Here is a 7,280-nt window from a genome sequence, read left to right as displayed (position 1 = left end):
CATATGGGTCATATGGATCATATGGATCCAAGCATACGGATCTGATAGTCAGGGTGGGCTCCTAGAGGCCAAATAATTCAGTCCAGCGGTAGGTGGGGGGACTTGATATGCCTCAGGGTGAACTTTGACCAATGGGAAACAGGAGATGGAGGAGAAATGACAGATGTACTCCCTGCCCCATCTCCTTCCCATGGATTTATTCCAAGGTACAATTTCTTTTTACAGAATGTCATGTGAGGTCCCAGCATGCCCACTGGACACACCTGCCAAGCTGCTAAGCAGCTTTTTCTCTTCCAGACTCATGGTGGAATGCGGCCATTGCATGCATGCATTAGTCGGCATTGCTACACATCCTTCCTTGACACACCCTTGCTGCTGGGCTGTCCCAATAGAGCACAAGCACTTCCATCTTTGCCTCAGGCTACATTCTGGGGAACGGAGGCTAAGATAAAACCATGTAGGCACTAGCTGACGTAAACAGGAACTAGTTCCTTTCATGCTATTATGCCTAGTATGGAATATAAATTATTTTTGCCTCAGCTCACTCTAAACTTGGCCTTCGTGACATTTTTATATGCGGGCAGTCCCCTTACGATTTGTACTCTTCAAACAAGAGTTTCTAGCAGTTTACCTCACTGGTGGAAAAAAATGCTTAAATAATTGCTTTTCTTCTGTATAAAAATAAGAATGACAATCATTGGGGCGCCTGGGTGGCTCAGTCGGTTAAGCGGCTGCCTTCGGCTCAGGTCATGATCCCAGGGTCCTGGGATCAAGCCTAGCATCCGGCTCCTTGCTCAGCAGGCAGCCTGCTTCTCCCTCTGCCTCTGCCTGCCGCTCCCCCTGCTTCTGCTCTCTCTCTCACTCTCTCTCTCTCTCTGTGTCAAATAAAAATAAATAAAATCTTTTAAAAAAAAAGTGACAATCATCTGGCTATGAATTTTTATTAATTTCTAATATATCTTGCCAAGGCTTCTGCTCTATTCATCTTTATGTGGGAGGGAGGCCCTTAGCTTGGTCATAATATTAAAAGCTTAAATAGATTATCTCCAATTTCTCTTGCTGCCAGCAAAAAATGTAACATCTCTAGACCATCGATTACTTTTCTTCTTAATATTATATCTTCCTGTATTTCTGAATTTACATATAAAGTATTAGGCCTACCTAATGTTAATACAATTTTAAAAATTAGGTTGAAAACTGCAGGTAATTCAAATTACAATGTGCAATAACTTCCAGGTTTGGTAGTCTTTTAAAAAAGTCATTAACTCTAGTGTTTCTACTTACATGTTAATATAGTATTGTTCATGTTGGGAGCATCACACTTTATAATACTTAATAGTGTTAACCAGGTCTATAAAAAGTAAATTTTTTTCTCTACAAACAAAAATTCAAAGGCCCATTTAGCCATGCTTAATGCAAAGGGAGGGCACATATATCAAGTTTACAGATTTCTTGGAGGAAAATAAATTTTATGATGTGTGGAAGAAATCAGAACATACTGTGGGTGTGTGGGAGTTGGTGGACAAGAAAGGCAAATCAGATGCTCCTTTGACATTAAAACACCTTTGATGGGGTGCCTGGGTGGCTCAGTTAAGCATCTGCTTTCAGCTCAGGTCATGATCCTGGAGTCCTGGGATCGAGCCCCACATTGGGCTCCCTGCTCAGTGGGGAGTCTGCTTCTCCCTCTGCCCCTCACCCTGCTCTCATGTTGTCTCTCTCTCTCTCTCAAATAAAATCTTAAAAAAAAAAAAATCTTTGACATGCTAATATGTAGGATTCTTTTATCCCCTCAAACTTTTCTTCAACTGATGATACCCAGTATGTTCAAGAAGAAAATATGAACCAAATTATTATGTTCTTTTGAGAGAGGGTGCACATGCATGCGTCTGCGAGCAGGGTGGACAGAGGAGCAGAGGGAGAGAGAGAGAGGGGGAGTGCATCTTAAACAAACTCCATGCCCAGCATGGAGCTTGTTGTAGGGCTCAGTCTTAGGACCCTGAGATCATGACCTGAGCTGAAATCAAGAGTTGGATGCTTAACCATCTGAGCCACCCAGGTGCCCCTGAACCTGAATTATTTTAATCATGGTGAATATTACAATGAGAACTGGATCTGTTAGCCACAATAAAGTAACTTACGACCATTAGGAAAACCAATGAAACATCCAACAGAACGCCATCAAGAAGTAAGGTAGATACTGAAACAAAATATCAAGGTGAGACTTTCCTACTACTGTCTTGGAATAAAATTTTTTATTTTCAGTTGGCCACCATATAATCATTAGTTTTTGATGTAGTGTTCAGTGATTCAGTAGTTGTGTATAACACCCAGTGCTCATCACAACACATGCCCTTCCTTAATACCCATCACCCGGCTGCCCCATCCCCCACCCCCCCTCCCCTCTGTAACCCTCAGTTTGTTTCCTGGAGTCCATAGTCTCTCATGGTTTTGTCTCCCTGTCTGATTTCCCCCCCTTCAGTTTTCCCTCCCTTCCCCTTCCATGCTATTCCTTATGTTCCACATATGAGTGAAACCATATGATAATTGTCTTTCTCTGCTTGACTTATTTCACTTAGCATAATCCCCTCCGGTTCCATCTATGTTGATGCAAATAGTGGGTATTCATCCTTTCTGATGGCTGAGTAATACTCCACTGTATATATGAACCACATCTTCTTTATCCATTCATCTGTTGAAGGACATCTTGGCTCCTTCCACAGTTTGGCTATTGTGGACATTGCTGCTATGAACATTGAGGTGAATGTGCCCCTTTTCACTACATCTGTATCTTTGGGGTAAATAGTAGTACAATTGCTGGGTAGTAGGGTAGCTCTATTTTTAACTTTTTGAGGAACCTCCATACTGTCTTCAACAGTGGCTGTACCAACTTGCATTCCCACCAACAGTGTAAGAGGGTTCCCCTTTCTCCACAGCTTCGCCAACATTTGTTTCCTGCCTTGTTAATTTTTGCCATTCTAACTGCCGTAGAGGTATCTCATTGTGGTTTTGATTTGGATTTCCCTGATGGCTAGTGATGTTGAACATTTTTTCATGTGTCTGTTAGCCACTTGTATTTCTTCTTTGGAGTAGTGTCTTTTCATGTCTTCTGCCCATTTTTTGACTGGATTATTTGTTTTTTGGGTGTTGAGTTTGAGAAGTTCTTTATAGAACTCTTGGATACCAGCCCTTTATCTGTACTGTCATTTGCAAATATCTTCTCCCATTCCGTGGGCTGCCTCTTTGTTTCTTTGACTGTTTCTTTGCTGTGCAGAAGCTTTTTATCTTGACGAAGTCCCAAAAGTTCATTTTCGCTTTTGTTTCCCTTGCCTTTGGAGATGTGTCTTGAAAGAAGTTGCTGTGGGCGATGTCAAAGAGGTTACTGCCTATGTTCTCCTCTAGGATTTTGATGAATTCCTGTCTCACATTGAGGTCTTTTCATCCATTTAGAGTTTATCTTTGTGTATGGTGTAAGAGAATAGTCCAGTTTCATTCTCCTGTATGTAGCTGTCCAATTTTCCTAGCACCATTTATTGAAGAGACTGTCTTTTTTTCCATTGGATATTTTTTCCTGATTTGTCAAAGATTAGTTGACCATAGAGTTGAGGGTCCATTTCCGTAGTCTCTATTCTGTTCCATTGATCTATGTGTCCCTTTTTGTGTCAATACCATCCTGTCTTGGTGATCACAGCCTTGTAATATAGCATGAAGTCAGGCAATGTGATGCCCCCAACTTTGTTTTTCTTTTCAACATTCCCTTGGTGATTCGTGGTCTTTTCTAGTTCCATACAAATTTTAGGATTGTTTGTTCCAGCTCTTTGAAAACATGCTAATGGTATTTTAAAGGGATGGCATTGAAAGTGTAGATTGCTCTGGGCAGCATAGACATTTTAATAGTGTTTATTCTCCCAATCCATGAGCATGGGAAGTTTTTCCATCTTTTTGTGTCTTCCTCTATTTCCTTCATAAGTGTTCTGTAGTTTCTAGAGTATAGAGCCCTTACCTCCTTGGTTAGGTTTATTCCTGGGTATCTTACGGGTTTTGGTGCTATTGTAGATGGAATCAATTCCTTAATTTCCCTTTCTACAGTTATATTGTTAGTGTATAGAAAAGCAACTGATTTCTGTGCACTGATTTCGTATCCTGCCACATTACTAAATTGCTGTATGAGTTCTAGTAATATGGGGGTGGAGTCCTTTGGGTTTTCCACATAAAGTGTCACGTCGTCTTCGAAGAGAGTTTGACTTCTTCTTTGCCAATTTGAATGCCTTTAATTTCTTTTTGTTGTCTGATTGCTGATGCTAGGATTTCTAGTACTATGTTGAACAATAGTTGTGACAGCTGGCATCCCTGTCATGTTTCTGACCTTAAAGGAAAAGCTCTCAGCTTTTCCCCCATTGAGAATGATTTCACTGTGGGCTTTTCATAGATGGTTTTTATGATATTGAGGAATGTTCCCTCTATCCCTACACTCTTCAGAGTTTTAATCAGAAAAGGATGCTGTATTTTGTCAAATACTTTTTCTGCATCAATTGAGAGGATCTTATGGTTCTTTTATTAATGTCCTCTATCACATTGATTTGTGACTGTTGAACCACTCTTACATCACAGGAATAAATCCTACCTGGTCATGATGGATAATCCTTTTAATATACTGTTGGAGCCTATTGGCTAGGATCTTGTTGAGTATTTTGACATCCATGTTCATCAGGGATATTGGTCTGTAATTCTCCTTTGGATGGGGTCTTTGCTTGATTTTGGGATCAGGGTAATGCTGGCCTCATAGAACAAGTTTGGTTGGAAGTTTTCCTTCTGTTTCTATTTTTTGAAACAGCTTCGGTAGAATAGATATTATTTCTTCTGTATATGTTTGGTAGAATTCCCCTGGGAAGCCGTCTGGCCCTGGACTCTTGTTTTTTGGGAGGTTTTTGATTACCGCTTCAATTTCATTACTGGTTATTGGTCTATTCAGTTTGTCTATTTCTTCCAGGTTGCTTAATTTGGTGGCATATAGTTGCTTGTAATAATTTCTAATCATTGTTTCTATTTCCTTGGTGTTAGTCATGATGTTTCCCCATTCATTCATGATTTTATTGATTTGGGTCCTTTCTCTTTTCTTTTGGATAAGTTTGGCCAGAGGTTTATCGATCATATTAATTTTTTTAAAGAACCGGCTTCTAGTTTTGTTGATCTGGTTTCTATTTCATTGATCTCTGCTCTAATTATTGTTTCTCTTCCCCTGCTTGGCTTAGGTTTTATTTGCTATTCTTTCTCCACCTCCTTTAGGTGTAAGGTTAGCTTGTGCATTTGGGATTTTTCTAGTTTTTTGAGAGAGGCTTATTTGGCTATGTATTTCCCCCTTAGGACTGCCTTTGCAGTATCCCATAGGTTTTGGACCGATGTGTTTTCATTCTCATTGGTTTCCATGAATTGTTTAAGTTCTTCTTTAATTTCCTGGTTAACCCAATCGTTCTTTAGCAGGATGCTCTTTAACTTCCAAGTGTTTGAATTCCTTCCAAATTTTTTCTTGTGATTGAGTTCCGGTTTCAAAGTGTTGTGTTCTGAAAACATGCAGGGAATAATCTCAGTCTGTTGATATCGGTTGAGACCTGATTTGTGACCCAATATGTGGTCTATTCTGGAGAAAGTTCTGTGTGCACTTGAGAAGAACAAGTATTCTATTGTTTTAGGGTGGAATGTTCTGTATATATGTACGAAGTCCACCTGGTCCAATGTGTCATTCAAAGCTCTTGTTTCTTGTTGATCTTCTGCTTAGATGATCTGTCCATTGCTGAGACTATGGAGTGTTGAGTTCTCCTACTATTAATGTATTATCAATATGATTCTTAATTTTGGTTAGTAGTTGGCCTATGTAGTTGACTGCTCCCATGTTGGGGGCATATATATTTACAATTGTTAGATTTTCTTGTTGGATAGACCCTTTAAGTATGATATAGTGTCCTTCTACATCTCTTACTATAGTCTGGTTTAAAATCTAATTTGTCTGATATGAGAATTGCTACCCCAGTTTCTTTTGAAGTCCATTGGCATGATAAATGGTTCTTCATCCCCTCACTTTCAATCTGGAGGTGTCTTCAGGTTCAAAATGAGTCTCTTGTAGACAGCATATGGATGGGTCTTTTTTATCCAATCTGTAACCCTGTGCCATTTCATGGGAGCATTTAGGCCATTCACATTGAGGGTAACTATTGAAAGATGAATTTAGTGCCACCATCTTGCCTGTAAAGTCCCTGTTTCTATAGATTGTCTCTGTAAATTTCTGGTCTTCAATACTCTTGGGGTCTTTCTTTTATAGAATCCCCCTTAAAATTTCTTGCAGGGCTGGTTTGGTGGTCACATATTCTTTCAATTTCTGCCTGTCCTGCAAGCTGTCTCTCTGTTCATTCTGAATGACAGCCTTGCTGGATAAAGTATTCTTGGCTGCATGTTCTTCTCATTTAGTACCCTGTATATATCTTGCCAGCCCTTTCTGGCTTGCCAGGTCTCTGTGGATAGGTCTGACCTTATTCTGATGTTCCTCCCTCCGTATATAAGAAATCTCTTCCCCCTAGCTGCTCTCAGGATAGCTTCCTTGGCTCTAAGATTTGCGAGTTTTACTATTATATGCTGGAGTGTTGGTCTATTTTTATTGATTTTGGGAGGGGTCCTCTCTGCCTCTTGGACACGAATGCTTGTTTCCTTCCCCAGATTAGGGAATCTCAGCTATGATTTGCTCAAATATACCTTCTAGTCCTCTCACTCCACCCCCTCAGGGATCCCAATAATTCTAACATTGGAACGTTTCATGGCATCATTGATCTAAGTCTGATCTCATGGGCTTTTTAGCTGTATCCTTATCTCCTCGGCTTCCTTCCTTCCTATCAGCTTATCTTCTAGATCACTAATTCTTTCTTCTGCCTTATTTACCCTGGCTGTTAGAGTATCCAGTTTAGACTGCATCTCATTCATAGCATTTTTAAGTTTGGCCTGATAGGATCTCATTTCTGCTAATGGTTTTCTCAAGCCTAGCTATTGACTTCATAATTGCTACCCTGAAGTCCGTCTCTGACATCTTGTTTGATTAGGTCTGTGGCAGAGGCCATTGTCTCTGGGTTCTTTTTTTTGTTGGGAGTTCCTCCTCCTATTCATTCTGTTGAGGGATGGTTGAGGGAATGAATGTACAGAGTCCAAAATATCAACCACGACCCAAGCAAGATACACCCTAGGAAAATTCAGAGCAGTCAGAAGCCACCACCAAAAAGACAAAGCCAAAATGAAACACA

The sequence above is a fragment of the Leptonychotes weddellii genome, chromosome 6 (assembly GCF_054177405.1).
Source record: "Leptonychotes weddellii isolate Sample4059 chromosome 6, ASM5417740v2, whole genome shotgun sequence".
Lineage (NCBI taxonomy): Eukaryota > Metazoa > Chordata > Mammalia > Carnivora > Phocidae > Leptonychotes > Leptonychotes weddellii.
This window is presented reverse-complemented; position numbering follows the sequence as displayed.